This window comes from Anabrus simplex, chromosome 1, assembly GCF_040414725.1.
Source record: "Anabrus simplex isolate iqAnaSimp1 chromosome 1, ASM4041472v1, whole genome shotgun sequence".
Taxonomy (NCBI): Eukaryota; Metazoa; Arthropoda; class Insecta; order Orthoptera; family Tettigoniidae; genus Anabrus; species Anabrus simplex.
Window position 1 is genome coordinate 602388694 of NC_090265.1, and position 15602 is coordinate 602404295.

A 15602-nucleotide genomic window follows, 5' to 3' on the forward strand; every position below is an offset into this window, starting at 1 on the left:
GAGAAGCTAAGAATAATAAGAAGTTGAAGAAATTCTTGCTCTTAATGTGGGTGGAGAGTTCGTTCCAAAGCTGCGCTGAACGAGCAAAGTTGCAAGTGTTTTAACGCCATACCGACTCAGCGACGTCTTTTGACGACGAGGAATGGGAAAGAACCGGGATTGGGAAGGAAGCGGCTGTGGTATTAATTAACGAACATCTCAATAATTTGCCTGGTGTAAAAATGAGAAACAACGGGAAACCATTTTCAGGGATGCCGACGGTAGGGCTCGAACCCACCATCTCCAGAACCGCGTTACGAAGCTGAACGAACGAGGATGAATGACTAGGTTCGTGAAAATGGGGCATTAAACACATACTTTTACCTCTATGATCTGATTGACAGGTTAAGGAAATTCGGGGACTGATGAAAGTTGTGAGGAAAGTGTCGTCCGCTTGTTTACATAAATAATGTGGCTACATTGTCTGAAGTTACCAATACTGAGAGTTTTGGAACCTCAGTCTACCTTCAATTTTACATTACGTAAATTTATTTTATGTTAAGGTACTGCATGCAGAATATCCACAGGGCTCGGTGTTACAAATAGTGCATTAAACATCAGAATCTGTCTGCGTTTCTTTGATGAACTTGTTCTTACGTTAGAAAATGACAATATTAGTGATTGAAACATAATTACTGGGAGATAAATTTTATTATATTCACTATAAATTGAAAGTCCTAGAACGCTTTACCTTTCTTGCAATTGCATTTCAGCACCTTGAATATTCTATCACGTAACCTCTGCAGCACAACAAACCAAAAGCAAGATAGTTCGTAGTTTCTCGCGACTGTTGATACTGTGGTTATAGCTACGGGTCCTCCAGTTTTACGTAAAATCCGAACCATATGGGCGTTAATTTTCATTTCAAAAATCCCTTCGAGCTCGATAGCTGCAGTCGCTTAAATGCGGCCAGTATCCAGTATTCGGGAGATAGTAGGTTCGAACCCCACTGTCGGCAGCCCTGAAAATGGTTTTCCGTGGTTTCCCATTTGCACACCAGGCAAATGCTGGGGCTGTACCTTAATTGAGGCCACGGCCGCTTCCTTCCCACTCCTAAACCTTTCCTGTCCCATCGTCGCCATAAGGCCTATCTGTGTCGCTGCGACGTAAAGCAACTAGCAAAAAAAAAAAAAAAAATCCCACATGTATTGGAAAGATTCGAACCACGACCGTCATGGTGAAAGTTTAGCGACTAGGCCACTGGGATATCACGTCCTTCCACACAACAGATTCCAACAGTCGCAATAGGAAGAATGGAGGAAGGAACCATCATCGGAGAGAAACCATGGAAACAAGTGCAGTGTGTCGTTCCTCATCATTTTTTATTAATACGTTTACCTTCCGGGGTTAGTTTTTCCCAAGGACTCAGGGAGGGTTCTTACCTCTACCACTTCAAGAGCAGTGTTCTGGAGGGTGAGACATTATGGTCGGGGACACAACTGGGGAGGAAGATCAGTACCTCGTCCAGGTTGCCTCACCTGCTATGCTAATAAGTAGAGACGAGAATTATAGACACTAAAACAGTTAAAATAGGCCGCACATAGGCTCTTCAAGTAGCCAAAATAGCCATGTAAATAGGCACTAACGTGTGAAATAGGGAACATAATAGGCATAAAAATACTTATAATTTAATAACACACTCAATAACTACAAAATAAATTTACAAAAAAGCACCTTTTCAATGTTTTCCGGTAACAATCTTGTTCTCCTGTCGGGCAGAATGTTTTGTACTGAGAGAAAGATCTCTCAACATCACAGGAAGTGATTGGACAAAACTTCAATGAAGCCACTTCATCTGGTTTTAGTTCAACGGCTTCATCTACCTCACCTCGTAGCACTCTGGCTACTTTTACCGTCGCTTTCCATCATGGATTCTGCTGCAGGACTCTTATGTAACATTTTGCTGACAGCGGTTATCTTCCCAGAGGTTCGGTTAAAACTTCTCCTGACTTCTTCCACAATCCTAAATGAGTCCATCAAGGAAAACCACTCTTATCCAACTCAGTGACTGCTTCCGGCAGCTTATTGAAGTTTGAAGATGCTCCATTTTATGCAGGGGGATATTAGCTTTCACCATTGCAGTGCACAGGTTTATAGAAAATTGTTGTTGGTCACTGTTCACAGTGGAATGGTAGAAAAGCTGCGATGACAACGCTTTTTGTACTCGCATCGCTGTATTTCTATGTTGTTCTATATGCATCTTTTCACATTTGATCTGAAACATAATAAAATTGACTTAAATTACAACGTTCCTATATCTTAAATTTCTACAGTTGGGCTAATTGGCAATACTGCTTAGTATATAATATGAGTTTGTTTCATAAAAAAAAGAGAAGACTATTATAGGTGATGTTTCTAGAAGTACAAAATTTTAAAGTAGGAACAAGAGAATTCGTAATTTACATGGGAACATGTCAAAAATGTTCAGTTAAAATCTGGCAGTTTCCTGTCGAGTTTACCGGATGAAAAAATAATAAAAATGACGCGAAACGATACCTGAGTAGCGTAGAGGAGAGATCCTTCCTATATGTTTGCCAGGGACTCACCAAGCTGCCTCTAGCAGTATTCTTCCTTATATAGAAGATTTAAAACGGAAGCACTATAAATCTCAGATTTGTGAACATTTCTTATGTTGCTATTCGCCGGCTTTGGTCAGCCGAATCAGCTGTCATGAAAACTATTTTCTGTTGCTTGTAATAGATCCTGCATTATGTGTGTGCACTAAGCTGCCACCCTCGTTGAAAATTAGAAAACCACGTGATTTGAAATTTTCGTGACATGCGCCCATAACCTTACTTTTTGTTACAATTTAGCAGGACTCTAGATGGGATGCTAGAGCTTACGCACCCCAGACTCTATTTGCTTGCCCTCCTCCAGCACAACGGTTAATACCCGGACCTCACCAATACAGACCAACGGTCTTTTCACTGGCCTGGTCTTGTAATGATAGACTTTATAGCCTTGCAAAACAGGCTGTGACATCGTCCAGGCTTTTATGTCTAGCCTCTGTGATATCGTTCTAGCTGCACCACATTTGATCTTCAACCTATGTTTTGCGAAGGCTTAGCGGAAGCGTAATAGAGTTCACTAGAGCCTATACATAGCACTAGTGAAAGTTACTCACGAGTTTAAAAAATTACATTTCAGTTGTAGTCCGCTTTTGTGGTGCAGTAGTTAGCATGATTAGCCTCCACCCACGGAGGCCCGGGTTCGATTCCCGGCTCTGCCACTAAATTTGAAAAGTGGCACGAGGATTGAAACGGGGTCCACTCAGCCTTGAGAGGTCAACTGAATAGAGGTGAGTTTTATTCCGACCTCAGCCATCCTCGACGTGGTTTTCTGTGGTTTCCCGCTTCTCCTCCAGGAAAATGCCGGGATGGTACCTAACTTAAGGACGCGGCCACTTCCTTCCTTCTTCTTTGCTTGTCCCTTCTAATTTTCCCATGCCTTCACAAGGCCCCTTTCCAGCATAGAAGGTGAGGATATCTGGGCGAGGTACTAGTTCTCACCCCAGTTGTATCCCCCGACCCAAAGTTCAGGACACTGCCCTTGAGATGGTAGAGGTAAGATCCTTCGCTGAGTCCAAGGAAAGAAACCTATCCTGGGGTGAACAGATTAAGAAAGAAAGAATGAATGAAAGAAAGAGAGAAAGAAAGAAAGAAAGAAAGAAAGAAAGAAAGTATTTCAGTTGTAAATCTCTATTTTCACAGGAAATGAATCAGTGTTCAAAATACCGATTTTTAATTTTCATCTACTCTGTGACAAGAGACCACCGGCGTTCTAACTCCTCGTTCAGTAATTAAATGATTATTTACATTTTAGCAATATAAATTATTGAACGTTTACGACTAATACAGCATTGCAACAAAACAACCTTTCACGATTTTAAATTAATAGGCCTATAAATGCTACAATGAAATGCGATCGTAGTAAAAAAAAAAAAAAAAAAAAAAAAAAAAAAAAAAAAAAGAACAAACGAACTTACCTCCTTATTGCAAGCTTGGAATACCCTGTGATCCATCGCTTCAGCCAGTAGGACGATGATTTTTCTTTGCAATTACAAATCTTTTTACGTCACGGCGACACAGATAGGTCTTATGGTGACGATGGGAAGGAAAAGGCCTAGGAGTGGGAAGGAAGCGTCCATGGCCTCAATTAAGGTACAGCCCCAGCATTTGCCTGGTGTGAAAATGGGAAACCACGGAAAACCATCTTCAGCCTGTCGACACTGGGGCTCGAACCCACTATCTTCCGGATGCAAGCTCACAGCTGCGCGCCCCGAAGCGCACAGCCAACACGCCCGGTAATTTTTCTTTGGGCATCGCCACAGACACACTCCTTCAAAATAAATCACAACATGTCCTGAAGATAAAGCGTACGCGTACAACAGTTCACATCGAGAAGGAGGTATAAGGGATATGGGTTGTGCAATGTAGTTCGACGTTGATTAGTTCTCGCATATGTCTTAGAAGGTTGGAGGGGTTGAAGGCTTCGAGGTCAAACTGTTCCTTGTTTCTCCTGACGGAAATTTCCCAAGAACCATTTCTGGTGACTTTCGAGAATTCCCATTTTTGTTTATAGGGTAAACAAATCTTGAGAAATGAGAAGACAATACTGTCGAACACATCAAGTACAATATGATGGGATTGGAAGAAAATCGGCTGCTTTAAAATAGATTCAAAAGGCATGAAATAGGCAATTATACTCCATATAGGCACAAACCCCTGAAATAGGCATTTATAGGCACAATAAAACCAACGAACTCTAGCTAAAAGGACCCTAAAACGGATTTATATCTCAAAAGTCTACGTTTCTGAACACAGGAATAGAATAGGCAAATAGGCAAATTCCCGTCTCTACTAATAAGAATGGTGTGTGCCCTCCGAAGAGGCCTAGTGCAGGTCTTCAGAGTTGACGCCGTGTAGGTGACCTGTGCGTCCGTGAGGCTGAGGCCCTACCTACGATGAATTCTAATAGTGGAGACGATACACACACACTCAGCCCCCGAGCCATCGGAATGAACTAATGAAGGTTAAAATCCACGACTCGGCGGGGAATCGAATCCGGGACTGCCTGGACCAAAGGCCAGCACTCTAACCGTTTAGTCATGGAGCCGAACACCTGCTATGTTGATCAGGGTCCTTGTTGGCGATGGGTTGATTGGAAGGAATAGGCAAGGAAGAGGAAAGGAAGCGACCGTGTTCTTAAGTTAGATACCATAGCGGTATTTGCCTGGAGAAGAAGTGGGAAACCACGGAAAACCACTTCGAGGATGGCTGAAGTGGGAATCGAACCCCCTGTACTCAGCTGAACTCCCGAGTCTGAGAGTAGACCCCATTCCGGTCCTTGTACCACTTTTGAAAAATGTTCGTGGCAGAGCCGGGAATCGATCCTGGGTCTCCGGGCGCGGCAGTTAATCACACTACAACACAGAGGCGGACGTTTCCCATGATCCCCATCAATAACATTTCCTCTTAACGGCGGTGAACATAAAAATTTACGTGAACATAGATACAAAACTCTATTGCGACACCGGGATAGCTGCTAGAAGAACGGTACTATATGACTGTGGGGAGTGATGTCTGGCAGTTAGGAAATTAAAGCTGATCGCGTAGTAGATTTTGAGTTAGTTCAGCTGCCCGGTCTAGTGACTGGTTAGTTCCTAAACTACATGTCACTATGTGCCAAGTTTCAGTGGTAGAGTGGGGACATTCAGACAACGGGAATGTATTCTTAGTTCGACCTCGTATCTTTAATCTAGAACGATATAATGATGGGTCTTTCCTGAATATTTATGACTCTCTTTTATTGAAAGACAAAAGAGCGACGAGTTTCATTATCAGTTCGCCTGTCTTGTGGGGATATTTTTCTATAAGAGACAAGCTTGGAATATAAGAACATTTGATGGATTGTCCTTGAGATGATCAACCATGCATACACGTTCGAATTAAAAATCGTTCCGCGTTTCCACTGCTTCGCTAAATTCGCAGTTCGTTGGAAGCAGACTTCAGTAAAGAGGTCCGGGCTGCTATAATGTTAGTTACAGACAAATTATCGTATTTTACTACACATTTATTTATTGATTTTTTATTTATTTATTACTGTTAAAACATCACCCCCTAAAAATCACACAAAATAATATTCACATATACAAAATTCTAGCATACTCTGCTACAAAAAAGTTAAAGCAAATCCTCCTCTTCTATACTCAACATTAAATCCTGAAACCAATTGAGACTCTCCCTCTGCAAAATCAAAAGGAGTTCGTTTGGTTTCAGCTAAACATGATGAAAAGCATGCTAATATAAGAGGACAAGTTAAAAGCATAAATCACTCATAATCTTGAATATTCATAAATCTTATAAGACAATAACTCATCATCATCATCATCATCATCATCATTTCCCTTTGTCCAGCTGTAGCCGGGTAGGGGAAAATATGGTTCCTCTCAATTTTCTTCGGTCTTTCCACTACTCCTCCTCCAACACTGTGTCCCAGTCCAGGTTTCTTCCTCTAATACTGCGTTCGGTTGTGTGCGTTAATCTCAATCGTGGTCGTCCTCCACGGCCTCTCCTTCCTTGCATTTGCATTTCCATCACCTTTTTGGCATTCTTTCATCACTCATTCGCTTTATGTGCCCAAACCATCTTAGTCGGCTCTTCTCAGTTCTATCATTCATTTTCTCCACTCCAATTTCTTCCCGGATTTTCTCATTCCTTATTTTGTCTCTTCTACTCTTCTATCAACTAAAACAATAAATCTTAAAAAATGAATGGTAATCTGACGTTATAAGAGATCGTTTGAGCTACATCACGTAATCCTCCTAGCAGTGCATAACTTGAATTAGATGACCACCCCGCAATCATAACAGTATAGACCCCTAAACGCCTACACACTAAAAAATATAAAATCTCCAGATAAAAAGTGAAGAAAGTCGTCATAAAAGGATAAATTATTCAGGTTAACAGAGCCAAAAACAGTATACAATTAGGAGAAAATAATACATCAAATAATTTTATACTATCGGATACGTCCCTTCCCTAAAAATAACTTAATTGCATCAGCAAAGGGTTGACGTCATCCAATAAATCCTACTTTATTAGGTCCTTTACGAATTTGAATATAACTTAAAAACTTGCGCTCCAATAAAGTAAGAAATGCTACCCCAATTAACACACAAATAATTAATATAACAACACTTAATATTCTTATCAACACTTCTACCTGTAATACTTTCACATTTTTGAATTCTAAATCCAATGCACCATTCTGCCAAAGTAGTATTGATATTTATCATCTCAAATAAAAATTACTTTGAATATTTGGTCCTTTCATACTAAAATATCCCACAACTATAAAGATAGAAACTAGCCTGGCTTACGTCGGTCTGAACTCAGATCATGTAAGGATTTAAAAGTCGAAGATACTTATGAATTAAACTTCTACACCTAATCATATTCCTTAATCCAACATCGAGGTCGCAATCTTTTTTGTCGATAAGAACTCTCAAAAATTACGCTCTTATTCCTAAGGTAACTTTATCTTATAAACGTAGTTTCAAGTTTAGGATCAACAATCTCATTTATTGGAATTATTTTCCCCATTTTCATCAGTTGAGAAAGTTTAATTTCAAATCGAACTGTATCTCTACTAATATTATAAAGAGGAAAAATTTGTATGTTTGTTTGTAACGAATAGACTCAAAAACTACTGAACTGATTTTAAAAATTACTTCACCTATAGAAAGTTACATTACCAATGAGTAATATGGGCTGTATTTTATTTTCAAAACAATTCGAGGTGGGGGGCACAGGGGGGGGGGAGATATAAAAATAATAGGCTAATATAGGCAAAATACCGAATTTGTCGTATAAGGACGAGGCAAGGCTCAATTTAATCCTCTTGACGCAAAGAACAAAACTCAGTTTGCTCTACGGGCCCAAAAACCATGTTTTAAGGCCCTAAAACCAACCGTTACGGAGATATTGGCACCACACTACCCCTGCTCTGGGAATCGAATATGGCAACGTCAGCTCGTGGGTTCTACAGCAGCAAAATTATCTTATAAATAAAGTTTCGGGGGTCCGCTGTCTGTAATTTCGTTTGTTTTGCCAATTTTTCAGATATTTATCCGTTTTAGGTCAACTGAAGACCGAATCGGTGGTTTTTACTTTTCGTGTCTGTTTGTTTGTTTTTCTGTTCCACCATCACGGCAAAACGGCTGGATAGATTTCAACCAAACTTCATATTTGGAGTATACTCACCCGAGGAAGGTTTATATATGCATTTCATTTTAAAATATTTGATTATACGGGGGGTTTATAGGAAAACCAGAACGGTTTTCCTCCATTTTCTCTTATATTATTGATTTCCTGTAAACTCCGTGGACCGTATGTGAAACGTCTCTTTGTTATAAACAACTTTCGTTACGTTCATAATTTACCTTACTATTCAAATAACGGAGAAATTTACTATTTTCTGCGGGTATCATGGTCTGCGTGTGTGACCGACAGACCGACAACGAACCTACAGGTTACTATTGCAACGTCTCTGACTGCTTGCCAGCAGGGAAGTAACGTATTGCCATTTTCCTCATCATGCCTTTAAATTCGTGGTTGTTCCTTGGGTAGAAGGCAAGAGAGGCGTCAATCAGACAGTCTGCGGGATATTGGCGGATAATCGTTGGAGTTTATAACCGTCCTCGAATAGCTTATGTCATAACACCATTAGTCATCTTATCTGTTGACCTAAGAATGCCTGCGCCTAAATTTCTCCTCTGATACTTCTTTCTTATATCCATAACTCCAACCAGCATAATTTATTGAGGGGCATTTGATTTTCCAATACTTTCTCTTGGTATTTACATATTTGTCGTCATCCGGCTGTCATCAGTTCTAATCGATTTTCTATTAATTTCAACTTTCTTTACTGAATTATTTTCTTCCTTAATTACTCCGTATGTATGCGAGTGCTAATCCCGAAAGCTTGACACTCTTTCCTTTGAGGAAATATTCTAAGCTATGAAAATGTATAACTTTTTGCCCCGGAAAATATCGAAATATGGATGCATTTTTAAGGACTGTGCAGACCTTCGTTTCGGGATAATTGGTGTCTAATCGGTAAGTCTTATCACAAAGCAGAAAGCACAATTGCCTTTCATTTTGGAGAGATCTACAACTTTGGTCCTATGACTTTTTGTCGTATTTCTATCCCTTGTACGTTAAATAGAGCTGTATTTCTCGATTTCAAGTTAATTTTGTACTTTCACACGTATATGTTAACATTTGGCACACTTATAGGAAAGATAGAATCACGACATTCGGTACGCACATTGACATTACCAGTGGCCATGTGATAGCCAAATTTTATCATTCTAGCTGTCACATGAGTATCACAAATATAAAGTAGTATGCGAAAACTGTATAAAATTTCACACCATTCAATGATATTCTAACTCAATCTAACCCATAAATATAGGAGATACGAGATGTCATGGGACCAACCATGTAGAACACTGAAAGATGCGTCTGATGGTGAAGTCCGTTTGTAGGTATGTCGCAGAGTTTCAAAGCAGTAACTCTCGAAATAAAGGTCTGCACTTCTAGAGTGTGTCTGTACATTGACTATTTTGGCGACATTTCTGTAGTTATCCGTTTCAGGTGCAGTAATGACCATCTGCATATTTTTAGTTTTGGTGTCTGTTTGTCTATAACTTGGAAACTACTGGATATATTCCCACCAAACTTGATATTTTGAATCCACCTATACTTGGGTAGGTTTTAGGGCAAATATTGTTTCTAAATCCATGAATTGACTGGGGGTTTATACGAAACCGAAACCGTGATTTTGCACTCCCACAAAATATACACAACCAAACTTTATAGAAATCCACCTGACTTAATGGAAATTAATTTCTAAACCTTTTTTTCTCATGTGCATCATTTCGATAAGAGGATTTATAAGGGAGATATCATTAACAGAACGTTTCTCGGTACAAGTCCCACCGGACTTAACTTAAGAACGGATGTGTTTTGAGCGTATTTCTTACAACTTGTAAACTATTGAAGAAATTTGAACCAAACTTTATATTTAGCATCCACCTTTCCACAGGTAGATTTTAAAGGTCAATAACATTTCCTGTTCCCGGAATGGACTGGCGTTTTATAGGGAACCGAAATGGTGATTTTACTTTTCCACAATATATACAACACAAGACCAACCTGACTGGAAATCGACCAAACTTGATGAAATTCAGTCTCTAAAACTTTATTTCCATGTGCATTTTTTCGACAGGAGGATTAATAAGGGAGATATCATGAATGGTCGGTTTTGCAGGTTAAGTCCAGCAGACATAGACCAAAAGGTATTGTACGTGGAGCAGATTCCTTATCTACGTATATAAATAAAATCGTAACGGGTGTGTGCCTGTACATTGACTGTTTTGGCGAAATTTTTGTACAGCTGCGCGTTTAAGGGGTAATAATGACCATCTGCATATTTTTTGGTTTAGTTTCCTGAAAGTCCTAATTTTAACGCTCCTCGTCCAAAATCTACATTGCGGCATAATCTGCCAGACGAACAAAAAAACTGACATTTGGCAAAATTATACGTTTTAGGCTGTAACGGACAGAACATTTCCAAGATCTTTAAATTTTTCACTTTTTATCCCCGAAGAATATCGAAATATGGAGGCAATTTTAATGATGGTGCAGACCTTTGGGAAGTCCTATCACATAACGGATGGCACAATCACCGTTCAATTTGGAGTGATCTACAACCTTGGTCTTATGACTTTTTGTCGTATCTGTATCCCTTTTACGTTTGATTTTTGTCTATTTCTCGATGTTAAGTAAATTTGGACTTTTCACATGCATAATTCATATTTTCAATCACTTATAGGAAAGATAGAATCATCAAACTCTACACGAAAATTGGCCCACCCAGTAGCCACATGTGAGCCAAATGCTATGTATGTAGCTGTCACATAATTATCTGAAAAGTAATGCAATGCGAGATAATCTTACAAAACCTTTACCCTATTCAACGTTTCTAAATCAATCTGACCCATGAATAGATGAGATATCATAGGACCAGCCATTTAGGCCGCTAAATCCGGTGTATTATGGTACAATCCTTTGTCGATATGACGTACCGTTTAGCAGTAGTTATTATTTAAATGAAGGTCTGCAATATTGTAAACATGCATATACTTTCGTATGTCGATCTATATATATTCACTGATGTCATTTTGGGCGGTCGAGAAAGGGTGTGTCTGCTATTGTAATCAGTAGTCCCCACACCGACTTTGACTGGCAGTAGGAATGGGGTCCTTCTCCAACACCTGTGTAATTGGCATTAGTAATGAAGGCCTACCATTGTAATGAATAATTCACTTTTCGATTTGACTTGCAGAAGGCAAGGCAGCATGCAGTGTTGTTTAAAACTCCCCTACCCGATTGTGTATAGCTGTAGGCAAGGGTGCCCGCCCTTATAAACGAATGTATCTATCTAAAATGTAACTGGCATTAGGCATAGTGGCCTGCTATTTTGATGGAAACTCACCAACTTGGTGTGACTGGCAGTAAGCTAGTTGGCTGTAGGAAAAGGGGCCTGTCATTATAATGATAACTGCACAACTCCATTTCGACTGGTAGTAAGGAAGTCGCCTGCCATTCTAATGACAACTTCCCAATTGTAATCTGTCTGGAAGTAGGAAAGGGGGTCTTCCAATATAACGAAAACTCCCCAAATCGATTGTGACCGCACAGTAGGCGATAGGGCCTGCAATTGTAATGAAAACTTCCCAACTCGATTGTGAATTGCAGTAGGCAAGTGAGCCTGCCGATATCATCACAAATCTGTAACAAGCACTTTACATTGGAAGCACCGTATTGGGAACCTCCCCATGCTGTTTCTCGGGTGACACTAAGAGACATGCAATTTTAAACAATCTTATTTACTGCATGTACAGTATTTACTTCGATATTCGAATACAATGTAGAATACCGTAGCGAAGCACGGGTACATTTGCTAGTTTCCTATAAACATGGTGAGTTCATTAGAATGATATCAATCTTATCCTTCAGCTGAATACTCTTATTCCGAATTACCTATATTAACTAACTTCTAATATGGCAGAATAGTGCGGTAGATTTAAACTCTACACATAAAGTTCAACCGGGCGAGTTGGCTGTGCAGTTAGGGGCGCGCAGCTGTGAGCTTGCATCCAGGAGATAGTGTGTTCGATCCCCACTCTCGACAGCCCTGAAGATGGTTGTCAACGGCCGTAGCCGTGTTGAAACCCGGGATCCCGTGAGATCTCCCAAGTTTATTGAGCGTGATCAAGATTTGGATGGGTTACCACGCGCTGTTGGTGGGGGGTAAGAAATGGAGGAGCGGAAAGAAACTTACTACCCTACCGTACGTAAACTCCGGCTCAGGCACACCTCTGCGGAGGTTCGGACCTGCCGTCAGGCAGAATACACCCTTACCTTACCTTTCATTAGAATATGGCAACTTGTTCGAATTTAAATTTACAAAGTAGTGCCTCCCCGTTAATAAAACATTTAATTTTCTTCCATGATCATAATTTTTTTATTTGATTGATAATTACCATTTTGGTAGCTTGTATTCTAGGAAGTTTAATATTCAATAAATTTACACATTTTTATTTCATTGAAGGACAGACGATTGAAGTGATTTGAACAATTCTACCTGGCATTACACTCATTTGTATTGTCCTGCCATCTCTCCGACTTCTTTATATCCTTGATGAATCTGTAGACCCACTTATTACATTAAAATCTGTTAGACATCAATGATGTTGAAGTTATGAATATACAGATTTTACCACCCCTTATGAATTTCATTCATACATACTCCCTTACAATGAAATACCTGTTAACAGTTTCCTTCCTATAAATACACCTATTAGGATATCAGTTACTGCTGCCAACGTTCTCCATTCTTGAACAGTTTCAGCTTTAGGTGTAAAAGTTGATGCCACCCCGGATCGACTTAACCTAACAGTTTTTTTTTTTAATAAATCGACCTGGATTATTTTATGGTCAATGTTCAGAAATCTGTGGTGCCAATCATAGATGCATACATATTGTAGTTGAAAGAATCAATATCGACTCATTTATTAAATGAATCAATAACGCCATAAACTCATCATCAGATGACTGAACATAAGTACTGTTCTCTTAAACTATTTTATAGTAATTAGCACCTATTTCTGATATCATCGAAGTGGTTTTCCGTGGTTTTCCGTGGTTTCCCCACTCCTTCTCCAGGCAAATGCCGGGATGGCACCTAACTTAAGGCCACGGCCGCTTCCCTCTTCCTTGCCTATCACTCATGAGGAGCCTGTTTCTCCCCAGTTGTATCCCCGAGCAAATGTCTCACGTTCCAGGACACTGCCCTTAAGGCGGTAGTAGGGGGATCCTTCGCTGAGTCCGGGGGAACAACCAACCCATGAAGGTAAATTGATTGATTAAATAAATAAATAAATAAATAAATAAATAAATAAATAAATAAATAAATAAATAGTAACAATAACATGAATAATGATTCGGATCTACTCAGAAAATCTATCATTATGGGTGTGAAAGTTTCAAGAGTGAAATTTGCGATGATTTTTAATCTTCGCTAACATGGATGCAATGCTACATTTGCTCAATAACCTAACCGAAACAGATTACATTTTTCGTACCACTAATTTAGTAACCGTAAAAAACTAATTCCACATCGTTAAGGGTGTGACAGGCAAAGGACACCACTTTTGTGTCTGCCAAGTTCAATGCCTGATTTCTGTGAAAAGGTCTTACCAGTTTTGATATCAGTAGCAGTTAGTCTGTAAAGAGTAAATCACCTGATACATGAATTTTGTACACAATTGTTACGGGTGTACACATATCTCAACTATACGTTATTTTCTATCCATTGTAAGTTTATTTTCAACTAGCTGATGCAACCGCGCTTCGCTACGGCATTCCACACGTATGCAGAATTCTGATGATGATGCTTGTTGTTTTAAGGGGCCTAACATCGAAGGTCATCGGCCCGCAGAATTCTAGGTTAAGTATAGTACACGTTGTGAGTAAGATTGTATTAAATTTCATAGCTATTAATGTTACCCCAGAAACGCGACGGTGAATTCACCATAAGTCTTTTCTCATGTGAAGACTGGGTTAGGGAATTTTCAGTGTGATGGCAGACCCTCTTGCCTACTCTCCGTCATAATAAAGTTTGGGAGATTTCATTAAGTGAAAATCGAGTTCGGTAGTTTTCATTATAATGGCAGACACTCACCACCTGCCTTTTTTTACATCTTCCGAAAGACTATATTTGTGATTTTTCCAACTGAAGTCAACATAGATCATTACAGTGACGTCAGTAGGAAATTCGCGATTAAAAGCAATGCTATCATATGAAATACTCGATCAAATGAAAAACCACACATTTCCTCACTTTTAACGAACAGCACTACGCTGCCGATCTAACAGTCCAAAGTTCCAGAGCTGGAATGACGAGGCCGCAGACAGCCGTGAACACTCCTCTGTCATTATTCTGTTAAATGTGCACTCTGCTCATTCCAATTAGTGCCTCAGAGTAGGGATCAAATAGCTGGAATACTATGATGAACTAGTCGGTTACGTACCAGTATTAACAGAAAATTTATAAACCAGAGGAATGACATGCTACAGAAGAGAGTTATCTAACTCCCCAGCTACTTCCTGCCAATATTCAGGCAGGCTGTTATTCTCTGTACGCAGCAGTAATCCCATCTGTTGGAGAACCCACTAAGCACATCACAACAAATAATGGTCAATGTAATGTTGTTGTTGATCAATTTTGTGAGTTTTCTGTATTGTAGGCGTTCACATTTAGTTTTCTTCTGACTCTGTCATATTAGGCCATCTAATGTAAAGTGAGTCTTCCTTTCTTTAATGATTCCCTCTTGTCTTATTATTCAAGCGATCGTTCCTTTACGATTTTTCTTATTTTAACAATCATCTTTACAATTTTCCTTGTCGGTATCGACCGATGACCATGCGTGTTTACATCTTAACCTATTCAGCCTAACGTACACATATGTGTTCTATTCTTCGTAGTGTTTAATTTCCATGACAGTTCATATATGCTGCCAAACTGTTTTTATTCTTTGGACTGGGGTCTGAGCCGTACTCCCAGTAAGTCTGGCAAGCCTGCAAGCAGATAGCTGAGAGTGAGCAACATGTTTGCCATGTGAAGTCTTAGTGATGCTAGGTTAACTCTGCAGTCTAGTAAATATTACCTCTCTGCAACCCATTTACAGTAATTTTTGGTGGATTTTGTTCATTTTCTGCAATTACCGAGTAAATGGTTATGTTTACAAACCATTTAAACACTTTTCTTAACATCCATGTGGTTGTAAATTAATATGTACACATATGTGATGAGGGTCAAATAACATATGTAAATTCATTTGTTTTTCATGTTCATTTTCTAACTTAAATTTACAATCTAGTCTAATCAAAGGCGAAGTTGCTTATAGAAATGGCATTCAGAGGAGCTCTAAC